This window comes from Macaca thibetana, chromosome 3, assembly GCF_024542745.1.
Source record: "Macaca thibetana thibetana isolate TM-01 chromosome 3, ASM2454274v1, whole genome shotgun sequence".
NCBI lineage: Eukaryota > Metazoa > Chordata > Mammalia > Primates > Cercopithecidae > Macaca > Macaca thibetana.
Genome location: NC_065580.1, coordinates 160,149,374 through 160,171,694, shown reverse-complemented (window position 1 = coordinate 160,171,694; position 22,321 = coordinate 160,149,374). Strand labels below are relative to the sequence as shown.

The window sequence follows — 22,321 nt, the reverse complement described above, 5'->3', positions numbered from 1 at the left end:
CTGAAATGATACCCAACTTCTTTTAATTAAACATATCTTGCCTGAGGCAAATCATTTAAAAGAAATATCTGTTAAGATACTGGCCAGAATGGTGGCTCACACCTGTAATCCTAACACTTTGGAAGGCCAGTGTAAGAGGATAGCTTGAGTCCAGGAGTTCAAGACCAGCCTGGGAAACATGGCAAGACCCTGTCTCCACAAAAAAATAAAAAATTAGCCAGGTGTGGTGGCATGTCCCTGCAGTCCCACTACTCGGGAGGCTGAGGTAGGGGGATCATATGAGCACGGGAAGGCGAGACTCCTGTGAGCCATGATCATGCCACTGCACTCCAGCCTGGGTGACAGAGGGAGACCCTGTCCTCCCCGCCCCCCCACCCCCCAAAAAATAAACAAAGAAAGAAAGAAAAAGAAATATCCGTTGAGATATTAAAGATACATCTTTTAACAAACTATGAAAGAATATTTTGTACAAAACTTAAATGAACACTAGTAATGCACAGAATTTTCTAATTAGGCACACATCATATTCCATCAATCTTAGTGAAGTGAAAGTTACCAGTGTGTGCAAAGTTATTTAAAAATATAGAACATGTGGGAAAACTAAGGTTTCTGAAATTCTGTACATTCACTTCTAAAATGTCAAAATAGGCTGGGTGCAGTGGCTCATGCCTGTAATCCCAACACTTAGGGAGGTCGAGAGGTAGGAGGCCTCAGGAGTTCAAGACCAGCCTGGGCAACAAAGAGAGACCCCGTCACTATGAAATATTCTAAAAAATTACCTGGGTATGGTGACATGCACCTGTAGTACCAGCTGTTGGGAAGGCTGAGGCAGGAGGATCACTGGAGCCCAGGAGATTGAGGCTGCAGTGAGCCATGATCATACTGCTGCACTCTAGCCTTTGTGTCACAGCAAGACCCTGTCTCTAAAAGAGAAAATAAAATGTCAAAATAACTACTTGTTTGGATCACTATGCATGAGAAATAGTTTCTTCTTAAAGTAAACACATTCTCATATAAGAATATTTCAGTCAATAATGCTCCCTCTCCCTAGTGCGGCAAGCAGAATGTTTAGGGCACTGAAACTGTAAGATACTGTAACGGTGGATACATATCACTATACATTTGGCAAAACCCATAGAACTCTGCAGCACGAAGAATGAGCCGTCACGGAACTGATGGACTTCAGTAACAATTCAGTAACAATTTATGACTAGAAGCTTATCAATTGTAATGAATGTACCACACTAATGAAAGATGTTAATAATAGAGGAAAACAGAGGGGGATTCGGCGGGGGAGACAGAAGGACAGGGAGGGAGTATATGGGAACTCTATATTCTGTTCAATTTTTCTGTTAACCTTAAACTGCTCTAAGAAGTGAAGTCTATTGATTAAAATATAAATAAATAAATAATGCTTCCTCCCGCCTTCTAAGATGTCCACATTTTACCTTTGATCATTTTTGCAGGAAACACCTAGTTTAGAACACACGGGCCACAGGAAAGAACAAAAGCTTTCACGTATTTTCAGGGGTTTGTGCTTGTATGTGTGAACATCTTTGTCACTCATGGTCAGTGATATATACAGATGTGATTTTAACAATTCAGTATGGAGAACGACTATCTTCTTTTTTTTTTTTTTTTTTTTTTTTTTACTTGGCTGGATACTGTCCTGTGTAAGAAAATATATTGCAAAATGTATTCAAATAAAAGCAAGAATAAGGGTCGACTTTAATACCGTGGGGAGAAATCCGATCGATTGGGTCCATAAGGAAAGACGTATGCATTTGGTGCTCCCTAATTACAACTGCTTTGGTGGGCAGCAGCACTGGTGAAACAGATGTTGGAGACCTATTAAAGAAGGGGTTTCAACATCTGCTTACAATTTTAAGGCAATTGTAAATACAGCAGAGAAGGTCAATTGGGCCAATTAAGGCCGATGTGCAAATCCACCGCTGCGGGTTTCTTTTCAAGCTTACATGGACTTGATTTTTTATGCTTCTATTTTCTACAACCACAATTTTTTTTTAAACCCAGGAAATGGGTTTAATAACTTTTGTCCATTTTGATTGTTATTCTTTTTAAATGGAAGAAAACTTTCTGTTCAAAGAAGTCACTGCACACCTTTTGCCTCCCGATGACTCATTTTCCTTCCTTCCCTCCCCTCCCACGCTCACAGCCAGCCACTCGGCCCCAATCAAAGCAGGTTACATGTTACCAGGGAGGTGAGGAATCCCGAATACTGGGCTTCCTTTCTAAGCCAGAATGAACATGGGCAAGTGTCACCTTCAGGAACTTCCGTGCCATGACACACAACAGTGCTCCCAGCTGTATGGACAGGACCGCTGGGAGCATTTGCTACTCCTCTACCCTAGGCACCTTCACCAGCCTTTATTAGAAAATCATGAAGTTTCATGAACCGTAAATACAATGGCAAACTGTACTATCCCTCATCTAAGTAGGTAAAACTGAAATTATCTCATGGCATGCAAGGCTCATTCATGTCAGAGACAGTAGCAGGGACACGCTCCCGGTGGATTCCAGGCCAGAGATACAAAGTCTGAGACCCACTTGCTGCTCAACAATTGGCTCCCATGGGTGGAGCGGGACTCAGAGACTGAGTGTCGGCAAAGAGGCAGAGCTGTCCAGCTCAACATTACTAGGTCATTTCTCTTAAGGGTAAACGTGTAATCGTTACTTGTGCTAAGTAGGTATAAAAAGTCCCAGTATCACAGGCATCAAAACGGCCTCCTTCGGGAGAGTAAGAAACAAGCCTGGCCTATCTTCTTTCCTACGAGTTCTAAGTGATGGCCACCAGAGTATATTTTGCCACCTTTTCTTGGTGGCCCGGACCACTCAACTGCTCTCTTTATATAAAGAAAAAACCAAGGTTGGGCAAACCTAGATTCAAATTCTGCACTTCTGAGCTGAGTGACCTCGAAGCCTCTGTTTCTTCATCTATAAAATGGGAATATTGCCATTTCTAGAGCTCTAAAAGTTGATACAAGGTAGGTACTCAATATATGTTGAGTTCCTAAAGGTGATACACAGTAGGTACTCCATAAATGTTGGTTTCCTAAAAGTGATACATAGTAGACACTCCATAAATTTAGTTTCCTAAAGTTGATGTGTGGTAGGCACTCAGTAAATGTTGGCTTTGTAAAGTTGATACACAGTAGGCACATAATAAATGTTGTTTCCTAAAGGGGATACACAGTAGACACTCAATAAATATTAGTTTCCTAAAGCTGATACCTAGCGGCAGTCAACAAATGTTGGTTTCCTAAAGAAAATACATAGTAGGCACTCAATAAATGTTGATTTCCTAAAGTTTCTATACATTAGGCACTCAATAAATGTTGAGTTCCTCTGTCCTCCTTCTGAGACCTTTGGGACCTCCACTAAGACACTTCCAAGGGGCCTAGACTGGTGTTTCCAACGGGGGGGGCAGTTCTTCTGAATGTTTCTATTTGTTTATTTTCAGGGGGAGGTATATCCAGTTTTTGTGCTACTGTTGATATTGTTGTTGTTATTATTTGCTTTGTTTCTGGTGAAACAGAAAGTAGATAATGAAACTACAAAAAAGTTCTAAAAGAAGAATCCTTGAGGCAGCAGAATGGGAAGAAATAGTATTCAGAACAAAGAAAATTCTGAAGGAAAGTCAATATACCACACAGAAATCTAGGTTGAGAAAGAACTGTTTTTCCCTTACATCCCCTTTTTACTTTTCAACCTTGAGGCTCAGCTCACTCAGGTCTGAACAAGAATAAAGAGTCCTGCTTGTCTAAACAACTGCTAAATCTGAAGGCAAACAGCTCAACTCCATGTGGTTCTTCAGCAACATTCCTGTCAACAAACCCCGTCTTTGCTCGATTGGTCCAACAATGCCAGATTTAGAGCCATCCGCTCATCCTTCTTCCACGATGCAAGGGGATTTTCAAAAAGCCATTCCAGGAACAGCTCTCGCAATTTTTGTAGCCTTTTCAAAAACACAAAAATCTAATTCATCTGCTGCACTGCTTCAGCTATTCAGCTTACACTGATTTTAAAATCTCCCCTTTTGTAAATAGAGATGTTGGGAACGCCACCACTGCCACAATATAAAATGATGGTATCTTTCTCTTTTGTAATCAAATTACCATCATTTATTATAAAGCTTCAGACAGAAACCTGAGGGACGGGCAAGATGACCTTGGGTTCAGAAGAGAGACATGGCATTTTTGACACTGAAATAAAAGCTTGGAGGGCATAAATACTTTTAAAAAAATCAAGTATTTAGCACAGGATTTGGTAAAAACACTGATCAATAAATAAGAGCCAGCAGTCGCAGCAGCACGCTGGAATCAGCGTCATCTGAGTTCTAACACAGATTTGTTTCTATGAATCATTGAAAAGGAATTTCATGGGGCCAGCAGCATCAGCACAGAAAGTCAGAATAAGCACTTAGACAGTAATACCAGCATCTTATTTACTATCCTACAATGGAGTCAGTTTGCTGGATTTTACATAAGCTAAGTAATGGATATCTAAGGTACCATCAATTTTAAAAAGTTCTCCAAAGTTAATTTTTATTTAAAATTGCATATGATAAACTGTAAAACCAAAATAACATTTGGGCCAAAACTCCAAAGAGTTGGAGTATCACTAAGCTAGAAAGAGAAAACCAGCAGAAAGAGGATTCTCCTGCTGATATGCCAAAAACGTGACTCTATTGCTTTCAACAGGGTTTATTCTTTTCTTCCTGTTTTACAATGGCAATACATACAAGAATTTTTTTTTTTAATTCAGAAAATTGCAGAGACAAGGGGAAATTTCTCCCCTAATTCTGTTCCCCAAAGAGAACTGCCTTTCATGTGTTCTGGCAAAATTCTCTCATCTTCTTTCAAGGCATACACAAACCTTTTATTTATTTACTTTTCGAAAACAAAATTGGGTCATACAGTAGGTATTGTTTTTTTGATCTGCTTTTCTAATTTTTAAATGCTGTTCAATAGTTAATCAAATGGATATACAATTAACCTCCCATTATTAAACACCAAGAACAGCTTCTATTTTTCTGTATTATAAATAGAAAAGCAACGAACATCCACACATATAAAACTTGGCGTCACTTCATCTACTTGGGTTAAATTCCTGCAAACTGAATTGTTGGGTCAAAATATATGCACATTTTAAGGTATGTGGTGTACAAGACACGCCAGAAAGGTTGTGCTAATTCTGCACAATGTATAAGAGTATGCTTTTCTCCATAACGTTGCCTATATAATTTTTTTTTTTTTGGAAACAAGAGTCTCGCTCTGTCATCCAGGCTGAAGTGCAGTGGCATAATATCGGCTCACCGCAACCTCTGCCTCCCGAGTTCAAGCAATTCTCCTGCCTCAGCCTCCCCAGTAGCTGGGATTACAGGCGCCTGCCACCATGCTCAGCTGATTTTGGTATTTTAGTAGAGAGGGGATTTTACCACGTTGGCCAGGCTGATCTTGAACTCCTGACCTCAAACGATCTGCCTGCCTCAGCCTCCCAAAGTGCTGGGATTACAGGCGTGAGCCACCGCACTTGGCCCATAATTTTTTAATCTTCACTAATATAGCATGTAAAAACTTATGTATCATTTTCATTTTATTAGTAAAGATATTCAGGTGTTTTTCCACATTTTTACTGGATACCTGATTTCTTCCTTTGAGAACTGAATGCTCACTTCCTGGACCCATTTTTCTTTTCTTTTTTTTTTTTTTCCTGGACCTGTTTTTTGACTGTAAAGTTTTAAATAAAGCTGAAAATATTAAACTTTTATGATTATATTCCAACTATTTTTCCTCCATTAGTAACCTGTTTCATAGTGCTGCTTAATGCATAGAATGTTGTTATTGTGGACCAATCAATCTGCCTTTTTGTTTTATCATTTTCCCTTGGATTTGTAAACTTAGAAAGGCCTTTCCTATCCTAAGAGCAAATACAAAATCTGCTTTACATATTGAACTAATATTGGGATGGTACTGATTTTGATTGCAATATTTGAGAAGGCAAAACAGAGTTAAGAAAAGAAAAAAAAAATCCCAAAGGATGGGGAAAGAGGTGAGGCGGCTTCTAAAAATAACATTTGGCAGACATCGGCTCAATGCAAGTCTAATTTGCTTCTTAGTTAATGAAGGAGAAAATGGAGATGGCGAAGGAATAAAAGGTCCATTCTAAAATGGCAATAATAAAATCCCCTATGAAGACAATAACAACATTCTTGTTATACATGGAAATCTAATCCTAAAATAATAAAGAATATATTGATATAACAGCACTGTGAATAAATTCCATTTAAGCTATGTTATTTTAACAATGACCCAGAAAATGTTAAACTAAAGTAGTTTGTTACATGCCTAGTTTGGCCCACTTAGAGAGCCACAGGTTCTCAGAAACGTATCTGGAAAAGGCCTTTTTGTCTGCAATCAATGCATCCATCATGGTGCACCAACAGGCTGACTATAAAGAGCTTACACAGAAATATATGTGCATATACATACAGATTTTACTTGCATCAAAAGGTAAAAATAGAATTTGGTTTATTTTGTAAAGCCATTAAACGTAATCATAATCTCATTAGGATCCAGCAGAAAAGAATGACTCTGGCAGCTTTTTGCTGGGTCCCTGGCACCTCTTTCTATGGATAGAAAAGGAGCCCCTGGGGGCATCTGGGTGGAAGGAAGTCACGGAGGCTGCAGACTTGCTTGCCTGGATGCCAGCCAGTGTGGCAAAGATGTCCAGGGCAGCCTAGAGTTCCTGCTGGGGGCAGTGGCAGGGGTGGTCAGGGCACAGCCAAGTGCCAGGCAGTATCCACCCCAGACCCCACTGAACTGCCGGCATTCGGCTCTGCCTGTCTTTGGCTTCTGGCTTGCTTTCCCGGCTTGATTCTCTGGCCTTCCCCTAGGCATTGAGAGCTTTCCAACATTCATCCTTCCACGGCATTTCTTTTCTGCTTAAGCGACCCAGGTCAGTTTCTGTTGTTTGCAATCATGAACCTTGACTGTACAAACTCTTATTAGCTTCCGGCAGATACTAAAAGATGTGTGAGCTCACTTTGATGCAAAGGGGTCTCGGCATGGATGCATGCCCAATCTACAAGAAAGCGCTTCTGCTTCCTCTCCTGGCCTCCCTGTACTTAGCTCAAGGTTTATACTTGATTTTTTCCCTTTCACTTTCTTCTTTTCATGCCCAACTCTCCTCCCTAAAATGAGTCTGGTGGCAGAAGGCAGAGAGTGGAGGTGAGAAGAAAACAGGAAAGTGAGTAACTTTCAGATATTACTTTTCAGAACATTCTGTGTGGCAGTGGCCACTTTCCTGTCAGAGGCTTAACATTTTTTTCCTATAAATACATTAAAAGTGAGTCAGACTTGGATTTGCACTTTAACATTATTGCTAACACTTTCAATAACTATATATTCTCTACAAATGTTCTCTACTAAAGAAGGGACTCGGAGGATGGAGGGAGCAAAAGGGAGAATGGGGAGGCGACTCTGGGGCAGCTCACCTGTCTGGCCCTGTGCTGAGTTTCCTCTTTAGAATTCAGCAGGCTGTAGGGAAAGGGAATGCTGGGTACTCGGTAACCCCTGCCCTGGTCAGGGAGTCAGGGAAAATTGGAGAGACTGCTCTCTATCCTGCACCCCCGAGCCCCATGCTCCACAGGCTTGCAGGGTTGTCTCAGGAAGCCCCTCCTAGAGGCTAACCCCAATTCAGCAGGGTGATGGGGCGCAGACCACACACGCATGCCTGTCCTTAGTGCCTTGAGTCCGAGACCCCCGTTCCTCCCAGTTCCTTTCCTTGTGGAAGGGCGAAGGGAGAGGTGCTCTCAGGGAGGGTTTTGGACTGTAGCCACCTCTTGAGATTCTGGGGTCGGGGGCCAAGTCCTGAATCCAAGGGGATAGCAGGGTGACACTGGTCAACAGGTATGTGAGTCCTGTTGAATTCTTGCCCTCAAATGTTCATGCTACATTTTCTGTGTCCCTTCCACCCTCAATCTACAATGAGGAGCTCCCCCATCCTGGGCCAGTCGGGGTCTACAGAACAGCCAGGGAAGCAGAGGGAGAGCGGAAGAGGCCTTCGAGGACACGCTACCCCTGCTGGAGGGGAGGATGTGCTGTTGTTGAGGGGCTGTACCCTACGGCCACAGGTGATGGGCAGGGGGGTTAGGAACTGCGCACTCCAAAACTGGTTGTGTTTTCTCTCAGCAAAAGCTTTTTGTACCTCCCCTCCCTCCACAGGGGAAAAAAAAAAGGTTATGGAAGAGAGAAAGATACTAGGTTAGGAGCCTTCTATATTTCAATAGAGCTACCATACAGTCCAGCAATCCCAATCCTAGGTATATACCCAAAAGAAAGGAAACCAAGATACTGAAGAGCTATCTGCACTCCCATGTTTATTGCAGCCCTATTCACAGTAGCCAAGACCTGGGAGCAAACTAAGCATCCATCAGCAGATGACTGGACAAAGAAAACGTGCTGCAGATACACAATGGAGTACTATTCAGCCACAAAAAAGAATGAGATATGGTCATTTGCAACAACATGGATGGAATTGGAGGTCATTATGTTCAGTGAAATAAGCCAGACATCGAAAAACAAACATTGTATGTCCTCATTTATTTGTAGGAGCTAAAAATTAAAACACTGAACTCATGTTGATGAAGGAGAAGGATGGTCACCAGAGGCTGGGAAGGGTAGTGAGGGGCAAGGGTGTAGGTGGGGATGGTTAATGGGGACAAAATAGTAGTTAGAAAGAATGGAAAAGATCTAATATTTGCTAGTACAACAGGGTGACTATAGTAAAAAATATTTTAATTGCACATTTTTTAATAACTCAAAGAATATAATTGGATTGTTTGTAACACAAAGGATAAATGCTTGAGGTGATGGACACCCCATTTACCCTGAGGTGATTATTACACATTGCATGCCTGTATCAAAATATCCCATATACCCCATAAAAATATACACATACTGTGTACCCAAAAAATAAAAATTTTAAAAAGCTAGAGTCCTCAACATTTCAGAAACATATATTTTTTAAAATTAGGAAAAAGGTAGAAAAACAGTAGTTTATGGCCCTAAGAGCCTGCATGCACCCTGCTTATCCGATCACGGAAGCTAAGCAGGGTTGGGCCTGGTTAGTACTTGCATAGGAGACCATGCAGGAATGCCGGGTGCTCTAGGCTTAAATTTAAGTAAGTCTAAGTAAATTTAAAGAGATTTTTTTTAAGATGACAGATTATAAGTCAAAGTGCCACCCTGTGGCACCCACGACTGTTCCTGCTGCAGAGATGCTCTGAGGATGCTATTCATTCTCATACGGAATTCTTTCATGAAGATCCTGAAGAAATTCCTGTCTGGTCTCACCTTTCAGAATAAATCTACTTTTTTCTAAGTGTCTCTCTATGTTTAATCTGTGACGTGTTGAGTTCTTTACATCAGCTGTTAGTAAATCTAAAGATAAATTCCTAACTGATGAGACAAGCTGGATTACCTGAATGTTACCCGGGATCCCCCTCTGGGTTATCTGACATGGGGAGACCAGAGGCTTTCTCTCCTGGCAGAGAGGACCATCCCCAGCTTCCCAGAGGCCCTCAAGTCCATGCACAGGGTAGCTGAATTTCCCAGACAATTCTGGTCAGCAGCCAACACCCCAGGTCCCGCTGCTGGTGCCAGGCCGGCTGCTGCCCCACTAACAAGGGGCTCTCACAATTCCTATGGCAAGTGAAAGCAGTAAGGGAACAGAGTTCTTTCTCCAAACACATTCACACTTCATGGCTAGCACAGAGCCCATCACACCTCTCAGAGGGGTACCAGAAGGATCAGGGGACCAGATCCTTGGTACATCTGCCTCTAAAGTCTGATTCTTAAGCTATATTCTAAGACTTTGAGGACCCCATGCCAAGTCCTGGTGCACAATAGGTACCTTCGGCAAAGACCCAACCTGCCTGAAACCACCCCTCAGACACAAGACCCCGCTGAGGACCCCGCTGAGGACATCGCTTCCACATCCCTGCCGGTGTACATCTCTGGTGCAGCCTCTCCTTTTGCCCCTCCCAATTTTGATTCAGGACCTGACAGATTTATAAATTGCCTCCAATAATTTCTGGAACACAGCAGCACAGAAGAAGGAGAAGGAGGGAAAGCAAAAGAAAAGAAAAAAAAAACAACACAAATTCTCTATCTTTAAACGCAAGCATAACTTTTGCCATGGGTTTTGGCTTCCTATGACTCAACGCACACTATCCCCTCAAGATTCTCATGGTGAATAGGACTGAAAATGTCCTAAAATAGAGCCACCTTCAAACTGCAGCAGAACACCTTCCCAAGAGGGCACACAGGTACAAATGGTCTGAAGGGCAAAAAATTCACAGAGCCTCACTCTCCCGTATGTGCTTTCCTAAAACAAGTTATTTCAGAGCAAGCTTGGAGTTCAGGCACACAAAGCTCTATCTTTAAACCTCTCCTTAAACAACTGCCTTTCTCCCATGTGACAAAGAAAGGGAGACCTCTCACCTTCCCTGGGTCTAACTATGGAAGGATGTATCCTGGGAGCATAAAGACCTCCATGGGGCAACAGACAGGTCATGCAAAATTCTGATGACAGCAAAAAACCCGCAGATCAAGGTTTTTATAGCAGTATGTTTAAAACATGGGATAAAATACAAGTATTTTCTTTAAAAAGTATGCTATTATATTGATAAGGTAGTATTAAAATTAACCATTTCCATTTTCTCAACTAATTTTAAGTACAGCATAAATGTCTTTAAATAAAGCATTAACAGGTATAATGATAACAATTTGATAAGTCACAGTAAAGTCTCTTAACTATCCTTCAGATATTAATAAAGTGAATTAATAAAGTAACAGATTCTCTCATAAATCAGGTGGGTTCCAGTTCTTTGCTTTCAACAAAACTGAAGGAGGACCTAACTGAGTTATTAACTGATAAGTCAATAAAAATAATTGTTGATGAGAATGCAATACAATTTTTGGCATATAACTTGTAATCATTTCAAAAAAACTGAGTGGCAATGCTGTTTTTAAAAATCAATTCCATCCAAATGGAATTAACATTTGTTTTTGTCGTAGAAAAGTATCCTGGAGTAATTAATAAAAGACTTTTCAAGCACAAAAATGGGTTATATTAGTATATCACTCTATGGGGAAGAAGAATGGAAATATGAGTTCAAAAAGATAAAATAACAATGTAAAATTTTGACTATTAAAGAAGAGTTTCGGCCGGGCGCGGTGGCTCAAGCCTGTAATCCCAGCACTTTGGGAGGCCGAGACGGGCGCATCACGAGGTCAGGAGATCAAGACCATCCTGGCTAACACGGTGAAACCCTGTCTCTATTAAAAAATACAAAAAACTAGCCGGGCGAGGTGGCGGCGCCTGTAGTCCCAGTTACTCAGGAGGCTGAGGCAGGAGAATGGCATAAACCCAGGAGGCGGAGCTTTTGGTGAGCTGAGATCTGGCCACTGCACTCCAGCCTGGGCGACAGAGCGAGACTCCGTCTCAAAAAAAAAAAAAAAAAAAAGAGTTTCATATAACTTTTAATGGATAATGGCAGGCATCAAATAGGTATGGCATTTAAATTCACTGGATAAATTTTAGAAAGACATGAGACTCTTTGAACGTCGATATTTGTCATATGTTAAAAATCATATCCAGAATTAAACTTTTGATGAAAACGGTTAGATGTCAGCTTAAACACGTGTAAGGGGATTTATAGATTTTCAAAATTATTTTAGGGGTACACAACTAAGAACATTGAACAACCACCGCTATAATGGCACCCTATTACTCTACCACAGGGAGAAAGCTCCCAGGTTTCCTACCAGAGACAGACACTTCTGGGGCACGGGGAAGGACGCTTAGAGCGATGTTCATTTAAAAACCTCATTTTAACAGGGAACAGTAAGACAAGCATCAAAAGGAAGTGCAGACTGTACAGATCCTTGGAGCTCTGCAGGGGGAGTGACTTCTCAGGTGCTGGTTTTCCTCCTGTTTATGAGAGTAGGACTAATAATTCAACCAGTTCAAGATGGGGAAAAGCTTAAGTACTGAGTGCACTGAAGAAGCAGAGGTCACAGGAAGGACCCCACAGCGAGGTCCTCTGTGTGTGCAGGACTGCCCCCTAGGGGACATTTCAGAACTCTATTTTTCTGGTTGTCACAATGACTAGAATTTAGTGCTCAGAGGGGCCAAGGATGCATGGTGTCTTGTAACACACAAGGTCAGCCCTGGACAACGAGATTCTCCCACTATTAAAACAAATTTTTAACATTCCACTGGACACTCACTTAGATGAAATACTTATTCACAATGATCTGACTTGAGAATCTGATTCTATTTTTGCGGATAAACAGAAAGTCCTTTCTGTACAGCGGTATTAAACTCCAAATATTCCAAAGATAGGACCACCATGTAAATCAAGGGGGAGTTGGGTAAAGTCCATACAAGTACAAGCTGTTTCCCACTCTGAGACCAGGTCATCTCAGGCTACACTATTCATGGTGTCTAGGCTGCCCAAGACCTTGCAGCCATCACATTCATGATTTTTTTTGTATAGGTGCATGTGTCTACTTCATTACATCTTCTTGAACAGATATGAGCACATATTTAGATGTATATTGTTTTCTTTAACTTTTTATTTCTATATTGGTTTTTAGAATTATCTGCATAGTTTATATAATGTATAAATTCAACTTCAAGAGGTTGGCTGGGAATGATGGCTCATGCCTGTAATCCCAGCACTTTGGGAGACCGAGGCGGGTTGATTGCCTGAAGTTAGGAGTTCAAGACCAGTCTGGTCAACACGGTGAAACCCTGTCTCTACTAAAAATACAAAAAAAATTAGCTGGGCATGATGGTGTGTGCCTGTAATCCCAGCTACTCAGGAGGCTGAGGCAGAGGAACTGCTTGAACCAGGCAGGTGGAGGTTGCAGTGAGCCAAGATGACACCACTGCACTCCAGCCTGGGCAACAGAGTGAAATTCTGTCAAAAAAAAAAGAAGTTAAAAGTACAAAATGTTTGCTTGTTTGTAGACAGGATCTCGCTCTATCGTCCAGGCTGAAGTAATACAGTGGCACAATCATGGCTCACTGCAACCTCTGCCTCCCAGGCTCAGGCAAGCCTCCCACCTCAGCCTCCCAAGTAGCTGGGACCACAGGTGCACACCACCACACCTGGCTAATTTTTGCATTTTTTTTGTAGAGATAAGGTTTTTCTGTGTTTCCCAGGCTGGTCTCAAACTCTTGAGCTCAAGTGATCTTCCCTCCTGGGCTTCCCAAAGTGCTGGGATTACAGGTGTTAGCCCACACACCTGGCCCAAAATATTTGTTATAAAAAGAGATATGGACATGCTACAACATGGGTGAATCTTGAAAATACTATGTGAGGTCAAAGAAGCCAGAGGTGAAAGGCCACATGTTATATGATTCCATTGCTATGAAATGTCCAGAATAGGCAAATCCATAGAAACAGAAAGTAGATGGTGACACCCAGGGCTGGTGGGTGGGGGGCAGGGGGAAGGAGAGTGACTGCTAATGGGTACGGGGTTTCTTTTTGGGGAGATTTTTTTAAAAGTTCTAAATTTGAGTGTGGTGATGGTCGCACAAGTGAGAATATAATTTTAAAAATCACTGAATTAATTGTACGGTTTAAGTGACTGAATTATATGGGATGTGGTTTATATTTCAAAAAGCTTTTTTAAAGCATGGGTCAAATTTGGTTGAAAACCACTACTCCAGACTTGCTCACATGGAAGAGAACTGGAAGGAAAAAAGGTAGGCCAGAACATCTTGGTGGGACTCCTACAGTGTTAAAACAGCTATGAAGTATCAGAACGCTTCTGGCATTTAGACTGCGGAAGGCTTTCATTTTAAAGGACACGCAAATGGGCAATGAATATAGGTGAGACTTTCCAAAACAGAATCGATCTCAGATTGCAAATAAATACCATGGCTTCTATGGGTCGAAAAGACATAAATACCACATACCATGCCAATAGTAGTCCTTTGAAACCCTCCAGACCCAATTAACACCCTAAGAAAGCATAAAAACATAAACTGTTCTAGGAAGTATATCATCAGGTAAGGTAATACAGTCCCCCCAGCAACAAAAAGAAAAATAGAAGGAAGGGAAAAAAATGAATGCCCAAATAGCACCCACCACCAATAATCACCTAGTTAAGAGAAAACCACATCTAGGGATCATGTTCCCTCGCCTCGAGTTATGAGGCAGGTATGAGCCAGTGCATGAAACGGCTAATGTATTCTGAAATCAGAAAACCAGCGCAAAGGAACTAAAGGAACTAAGATTTACTAGCACGTAAAACCACACACACGCACACACAGACATACATACAAGGTAATTTCCCCAGGCAGCATCTTACTTTGATTACCTTAAATTTAGTCATTTGTTAATACAGGCAGCTCTCCCTTTGCTTGGTCCCACGTTAACTGAAAGTCATGCACGTCCATTGCAAACTGTGTAAAGTGAGGACACTGTTCTGATATGTACAAGTTTCAGTTTACACGGCGCCATGCAAAGCAATAAATGCCTCTACCAAAACAGGTCAAACGACATTTTTAAAAGTCTTCTCTAATATGGAGGTCTGTTTGAAAACACGTATCAGGACTGCTTATCTCTTGTTCAACACTGCCTTTTCAAAACTCAAGCCAGGTATTCTAGTTCTAGGTCAGTTGCTCCAGCGATATTCCCAAAGGAGAGCAAGAACAAACCTTCAAGATCCTTTCTCCTTCCCTTTCTCGAACCTTTCTGTCTGTTCGATCCTATTCCAAAGCTGTAGGTGGAATGGCAGAAGGCAGGAGTGGGATAGGAGAGATACAGAGAACTTCCATCTCCTTGCTAGCCTCTCATCACTAGTCCTATTCTGAAGAGGGTCACGAGGATTCATGCTGTTTGCTCTTTCATTTGTGTACTACTTGAGGAAGTCCAGCTAGGTTACCAATGATACCAGCGGTCTTAGCAAGGCTTGGTAAGAAGATGAGCTGTCATGCCAATGTCCCCACATTGGCCCTCCTTTGTTTACCCACCCAAAACTTCCAGGGCCCTCGCTGGGGCTCATGCTCAGAGCTCCCACTCCTAGGATGGCATCGCAGTGGCCCAAGTTCTGGTGGCTTCATCCAAGCTCCCCTCATCAAAGCAGAGTGATCCTGTTTTCTCCATAAAAGCCCAGTTTTTAGCTGGCCATCATTTAATTTAGGATCTTGGTTTTTTGTTTGTTTTTTGAGATGGAGTTTCACTCTGTCACCCAGGCTGGAGTGTAGTGGCGCAATCTCGGCTCACTGCAACCTCTGCCTCCCAGGTTCAAGTGATTCTCCTGCCTCAGCCTCCCAAGTAGCTGGGACTACAGGCGTGTGGCACCACACTCGGTTAATTTTTGTATTTTTAATAGAGACAAGGTTTCACCATGTTGGCCAGGCTCGTCTTGAACTCCTGACCTAATGATTCGCCTGCCTCAGCCTCTCAAAGTGTTGGGATTACAGGTGTGAGCCACTGCGCCCGGCCAGGATCTTGTTTATTTTTTATTATATTTTAAACATTTTCATTAGATATTTAAAGTCATCAAGATTTGATAAAAGCCTCTTTCATTGCCCCTAAACTTAAGAAATCTTATCTCATCAAGAGCATGACTAAATATTCACTTTATCCTCTCCTCCTCATTCGTATTTTAATATTTAATTCATTCATTTATCTGTAGTCCTTTCTGATACATCTCCAAAAGACGGATAATTCCACAATGAGCTGCTAGCTAAACACTACTTGAAATTTCAAGATGGGACTCTGTGCTAACCACCAAGCCTTGTTTCCAAGAGATGCTACGACTGCTAAAACTGAGGTTGGAAAGATCAATGTCTTACAGAAAACAGAAGATTGGGGGGAAACGATTGAAACAGCACTGAATACGTTTATGAAATGCATCCACTCACTCAACAAATATTTACTGTGCCTCTGTCTCATCCAAGTTCCAGGGATATAGCAGTGAGCAAAGTTCTTGACTTTGTAATGTTTAAGTGATAGAGAGGGAGACGGATGTTAAAGAACGCAATACATCAAGGGCAGAGGAGGCCTTGAAGAATCGTGGATGGAGGGTGCCTGCAGTGAGGTGGTGGCTGCTGTTGTCAGGCTGGGAGGGAGCCTGCCCTGCCATGAGGACCTCTGGGCATCTGCAGGAGACAGGGAGCAGGTCATGCAGCTGTGCAGGCAAGAGCCTTCCAGGTGAAGAGGAAGCCCATGCACAACACACCAGAGGCTAAATGACCCCCATTTGCAGAGTGAGCCTGTCCCCAAATGCTCCTCGTGCATCACCCCCTCCCCAGGCTTGGGACATCTGCAACAGGCTGGGAACCACTGGGACAGGATTTCCTACCAGGTTTGTCATCTACAGGCTACACCTCCTCTGAGGCCCCTAAGTCACCCAATGTTTGGCTTGGAGTTTTTTGTTTGGTTTTTGTTTTGTTTTGTTTTTGGAGTGCAGTGGCGCGATCTTGGCTCACTGTAACCTCCACCTCTCGAGTTCAAGCGATTCTCCTGCCTCAGCCTCCTGAGTAGCTGGGATTACAGGCGTGTGCCACCAAGCCCAGCTAATTTTTGTACTTTTAGTAGAGACGGGGTTTCACCATGTTGGTCAGGCTGGTCTCAAACTCTGACCTCGTGATCTGCCCGCCTCTGCCTCCCAAAGTGCTGGGATTAGAGGCTTGAGCCACCGTGCCTGGTCAGCTTGGAGATTTTTGTCTTTTGTCCTGGCATTCTTCCTTTCCTGACTTGGTTCTCCTAGAATCACAAATGGTTTCTAAGCTGAAGAGTCCATTGTTCTGAGTCTGGCCTTGCACCCTCAGCTCTCCCCACTCTGCGAACTCCACCGGGACCCCCACAGGTCCGCAACAGCAGAGGGGAGCAGGACAACTGTAGTCTTGCTCTTTTGTGTAACTGGACTGAGTTTTGCAGAGGCAGGAAGATGGAAGATTTCCATCTTTCAGTTTCAAAAGTCTGTCTCAAACCCATAGCTGGAGTGGCCTTGCTGCACAGAGCAGTGACTTTCATACACGTTGTCTTGGGGTTGAAGGGCATCCAACTGCAAACCCAGGAGTATCCCTCAACCTTTCGCGTTTCATCTAAAATAAAATTGTAGGATTTTCAATAAGGAATAGAAGTGGTCCCAAGGTGGGTTTCACAAACCACCGTTCCCATACATGTTTGTGGGGAAGGCTTCAGCAGCAGTGCTGCTCAGGCGGGCGCTCAGGCACAGTGACAAGGAGATGGGGAAGAAGACGGTCTCAATCAGTTACACCACTGGAGGCTTCTGGCTGCCTAAGGACACACTGGCCTAAGGACATCCTGAAATTGCTCCTTTCAGGTCACATATTTACTTAATCAATATTCATGCAGAATCCACTCTATAGCAGGCTCTAGGTCAGAATTAGCTGGACAAGAATGCTCGGGTTCCCTCCATGTGTGCGCACATGCACCCTATAAATAGTATAAGTTGCAGCAGGAGGGGTTAATTTTAATTGAGCACCTGCTCTGATGTGTCTAATATAGGGTTTGATTTCATCCTTATTCTGAGTAGGCATTACTATTCCTTTTTTTCAAATGAGGAAACTAAGCAGAGAGAGATCACATAACCTCCCCAAGGTCAGCCAGCTAGTTAGTGGCAGAGCAGGACTCAAGCCAGAGTGATCAGACTCCAAAGCCATGCCCCCTCCAGGAAGCCACACCCCTCCAGGAAGCCACACCCTCCAGGAAGTCAGGCTAATTCCCCAAACTAGCCACTAAAAGTAGCCAGGACTGGTCAGATCAACGTGCAGAGAAAGCTGCTGATGTTTTATTGTTAATAAGGTCCCAAGTTCAAGTTTTACTTGGAGATGTTCAAATTTTAATTATTACTTTTAATTGAAATGCACTGTAATTTAACGTTAATTTTTGTGTAAGTCAAATAAACTAGGCTAAACTGCAACTTTCCTTTTATTTTGGAAGAAGGAGAGGCTGAAGAAAAAAAGCAATAAATAAAAAGGAAAAAGTATTTCTCTTAGAAATTCACCTGATAGAGAGGGATTACTGCATTTTCTAAACCATGTCTAGTTTAGACACGGCACATCTGGTATGATAGATGCTGTGTATGAATGGAAACAAGTTTAGGGTAATAAATGTTTCCCAGTGTTAAAATAAACGCCTCAGCAGTTCAGATTTTGGCCAGGCAGTTTCTCCACAGTAGGAGGCACTTATCTACTTTAACACTTTGCTACTTAGAAATTATCACTCAATCAATTACCGTCCACCTGGGTTTATTTTTACAGAGAGCTTCAATAAAATGAGTGTGAAAATAAGTTAAACACATTCTATTCATTTTCTCAATTTTTCACCTCTCCCAATGGTGGTTATGTTGACAGAAAAATTACTTCATTTTATTTCAACAGACATTTATGGAACGCTGACCAGGTTCTGTGCTAAGGGCTGGGAGACAGGATATGACAAAGTGGAATGAAATGCAGTCCCTCTCATTATAGAGCTTATATAACCTACCTTTTAGCACAGGCGGTGCCTCTAAAGCCCAAATGAAGGCAACCACGAGAAAATTCTGGATCCTACAATCTCCATAGCCCTCCCCTTCCGCCCCCACCACAAGAGACTCTGCCCTTTGTCCAGGTAACGTCCCTGTGAGTAGTTACCTATGTGGTCCATCAAGCTCTCAGGTGCTTCCAGATATGGAAATATTCTTTCACCAAGAGATGTTTGTTATACTTTCTTTTTTCTTTTTAAACTTTTCTTTTAGGTTCAGGGGTACATGTGCAGGTTTGTTAATACAGGCAAACCCGTGTCACAGAGATTTGGTGTACAGACCATCCTGTCACCCAGGTACTAAGACTAGTACCCAATAGATTTTTTCCTGATCCTCTCCCTCCTCTCACCCTCTACCCTCCGGTAGGCCCCAGGACCCATTGTTCCCCTCTTTGTGCTCACTGGTTCTCATTATTTAGCTCCTACTCACAGGTGAGAACACAGAACATTTGGTTTTCTGTTCCTGTGTTCGTTTGCTTACACTTTCTTTTAAGAGTGCCTCCCTCTTACATCACTTCTGACATAAGCTTTAGAATTTCTGAACCACCTGTCTTTTTAAAAATAACAGCTTTACTGAGACATAATTCAAATATCATAAATTCACCCTTTCAAAGTACAAAACTCAGCGATCTTGATATTTTCACAAAGCTGTACAACCATTACTACTATCTAATTCCAGATTCATCACCCCCAAAAGAAGTCCCTCACACATTAGCAGCCGCTCCCCATTCCTGTCTCCTCCACCCCCCACCAACCAGTCTCCTGGCAACCACTAATCTATTATACTTACTATCTCCATGGATTTGCCTATCCTAGGCATTTCCTATAAATGAAATCACACAACATGTGCTCTTCCTCCGTGTCTGACTTCTTTCATTTTAGCATAATGTTTTCAAGGTTCATCCACGGTGCAGCATGCATCAGTACTGCAGGCATCAGTACTGCATTCCTTTTTACAGCTGAATAATATTCCATCGTATGAATAGACATTTTATTTATCCATTCATCCGCTGATGGACATTTGGGTTGTTCCCACCTTTTGGCTGTCATGAAGCACGATGCCATAAATATTCACATGCATGTTTTTGTGTGGACCTCCGTTTTCAAATCTCTTGGGTAGGTGTCTAGGAGCAGAGCTGCTGTATTACATGGTTAACTCTGTGTTTAACCTTGTAAGGCGCTGCCTGTTTTCCAAAGCAGCTGCTCCATTTTACATTCCCACCAACAGTGTGGGAGAGTTCCAATGTCTCCACATCCTTGCCAACACTTGTTACTGCCTCTTTTTTCTGACAGCCCCGGGTGTGAGGTGGCATCTCATTGTGACTTTGATTGCCCTCTCCCTGATGGCTACTGATGTTGGGCATCTTTTTGCGTGCTTAATAATAAATCTGTTTTCCTTTACAAAATTTTCTAAGATTTTTGGGGTATTCTTTTGAATTTCATATTTTGACCTACAAGTTCAGAACCTCTCCACATCTGTTCCTCTCACCCTCCTGTAATGTGGTGTGGTCGCCTGTCTCTCAGCTCCTATAGTTGGGGCCTGGGCCACCATTGCTACTCTCGCATGGCTGATGAGCCTTACACAGCCTACATCACATCTCTTGGACCTGGAAGGGGAAGGAAGAGGAAAGGCCTGGAGACTTACCAAAAGGAAAGAATTCAGCAAAGGCAGAAGTGAGCCCCGAAGTCCCAAAGCCTCTGAATTATTCTTTCCACCAAACCACGCTATGTCCCTAATTCAACACTTGTCATTTCTCTTTCTCTTTTTTTCTTTTTTTTTAAGCGACGGGGTCTCATTATGTTGCTCAGGCCTCAAGCGATCCTCCCACTTCAGCTTCCCGAATAGCTGGGACTACATGCGTGCGCCACTGAGCCTGGCTTCACCATTTCTTAATTGCTACAAATTCCCCAAGTCCCATGAGACAGAAATGTATGTTCAGTCATAAATATGAGTGCACATTATTCTCCCAGGCCTGACACGGAACAAGTAAAATAGTAATCCTGCTTTCTGGGTGCAGAGTCAGTGAAGAAACATAAAAACAGTCGCACAGGGTGATGCACAGAGATTTAGAAATAGCACCATAAAAGCTGTAAACAGGGAGATTCCACGTGGAGACATCAGCAAGGCTTCCTGAGGAGAGGAGAGAACTGACCGACGCTGAGCCACTAAGAAAGCATCAGATGGAAAATGTGGGGGTGGGGAATAATCAGGGGTGGGAACAGCACATTCAAAGATCCAGTTTCAGGAAATAGCAGGTGTTTAGTGAAACTAAAACAGAAAGTATGAGGGTCACAGGCAGGGTCACGGAAAGGGTCAAGGCTGGAAAGAGAGGTTGGGGCCAGTGCTTGTCAGTCTTCCCCGCCACGCTCAGGGTTGGGATTTTGTAGATTCGGAAATGGAAAGCCTGTGAGTTTTTGAGAAAGGAAGGAACATGATTAGATTTGCACTTAAAGAGCTCACTGCAGCAACCATATCTTTGGATATCATACAGATAGATCTTTTCAACATAGTAGTGAAAACTGAAAATTACTGCAAAACGCCTAAACTTGTTCAAGATTGTCTTTGCATCATTTCTTCTTGGCAAAGTTCTGCTGCTCAAGACCCAACAATTCATCTCAACCATCCACCACAAGGTTAAGAAATGCTCCGATGCTGTGGTGTGGAACTCAGCTACGTGCCACAAAGCACTGGGCTTCAAACCTTTGGCTTAAATATCCCCTAGTAGAATTATTTAAAAAAAAAAAAAAAAAACTATGAAAGCCTTGCATATTTTTAAGTTCATATAAAATTTTTCCGTCTAAGCTAGGACAGCTGCAAAGGATGCAATTTCTGGTTTGGGATCAATATTGACATTTAAATGAAACTATTATTTCACTTTTGTAAGTATGTTCAAAGGAATCAAAATATCAGAGAAACCATCATCTAAAGTGCATGAACAGGCCGGGTTTGGTGGCTCATGCCTGTAATCCCAGCACTTTGGGAGGTTGAGGGAGACGGATCACTTGAGGTCAGCAGTTTGAGACCAGCCTGGCCAACATGGTGAAACCTTGTCTCTACTAAAAATACAAAAATTAGCTGGGCATGGTGGTGTGCGCCTGTAATTCCAGCTACTCGAGAGGCTGAGGCAGGAGAATCACTTGAACCTGGGAGATAGAGGCTGCAGTGAGCTGAGGTTGTGCCACTGCATTCCAGCCTGAACAACAGAGCAAGACTATGTCTCAAAAAAAAGTACATGAACAAACACTTCCTTTAGTCAAAAATTTGCCTTCCTTTTCCTCCTTCAAGAAAATTCCACTTCACCCCAATTCCATCCTAATTCTACTTAAGTCTTACTTCTGTTTTCTCTACAATAAAAATGCACATAGGCCGGGCGCGGTGGCTCAAGCCTGTAATCCCAACACTTTGGAAGGCCGAGACGGGCGGATCATGAGGTCAGGAGATCGAGACCATCCTAGCTAACACGGTGAAACCCCGTCTCTACTTAAAAAATACAAAAAAACTAGCTGGGCGAGGTGGTGGGCGCCTGTAGTCCCAGCTGCTCGGGAGGCTGAGGCAGGAGAATGGCGTAAACCCGGGAGGTGGAGCTTGCAGTGAGCTGAGATCCGGCCACTGCACTTCAGCCTGGGCGACAGAGTGAGATTCCGGCTCAAAAAAAAAAAAAAGAATGCACATAAAAAGATTATAGTTTTTATTTCCTGTAACCATTAAGTTCTAAGTGT

The 22,321-nt window shown here is 42.6% G+C and overlaps 1 protein-coding gene and 1 long non-coding RNA gene across 5 annotated transcripts in view; both read right to left on the bottom strand.

Moving 5' to 3' along the window:
• Positions 1-22,261, bottom strand: part of LOC126951555 (uncharacterized) — a 51,775-nt gene extending 29,514 nt beyond the window's left edge. Inside the window, exon 1 of the long non-coding RNA XR_007724526.1 lies at positions 780-22,261. This is a non-coding gene — a long non-coding RNA (uncharacterized LOC126951555). The remainder of the gene's footprint in view (positions 1-779) is intronic.
• The window catches only part of HLCS (holocarboxylase synthetase), a 247,697-nt gene that overhangs the window by 98,412 nt on the left and 126,964 nt on the right, over positions 1-22,321 (bottom strand). The window lies entirely within an intron of this gene.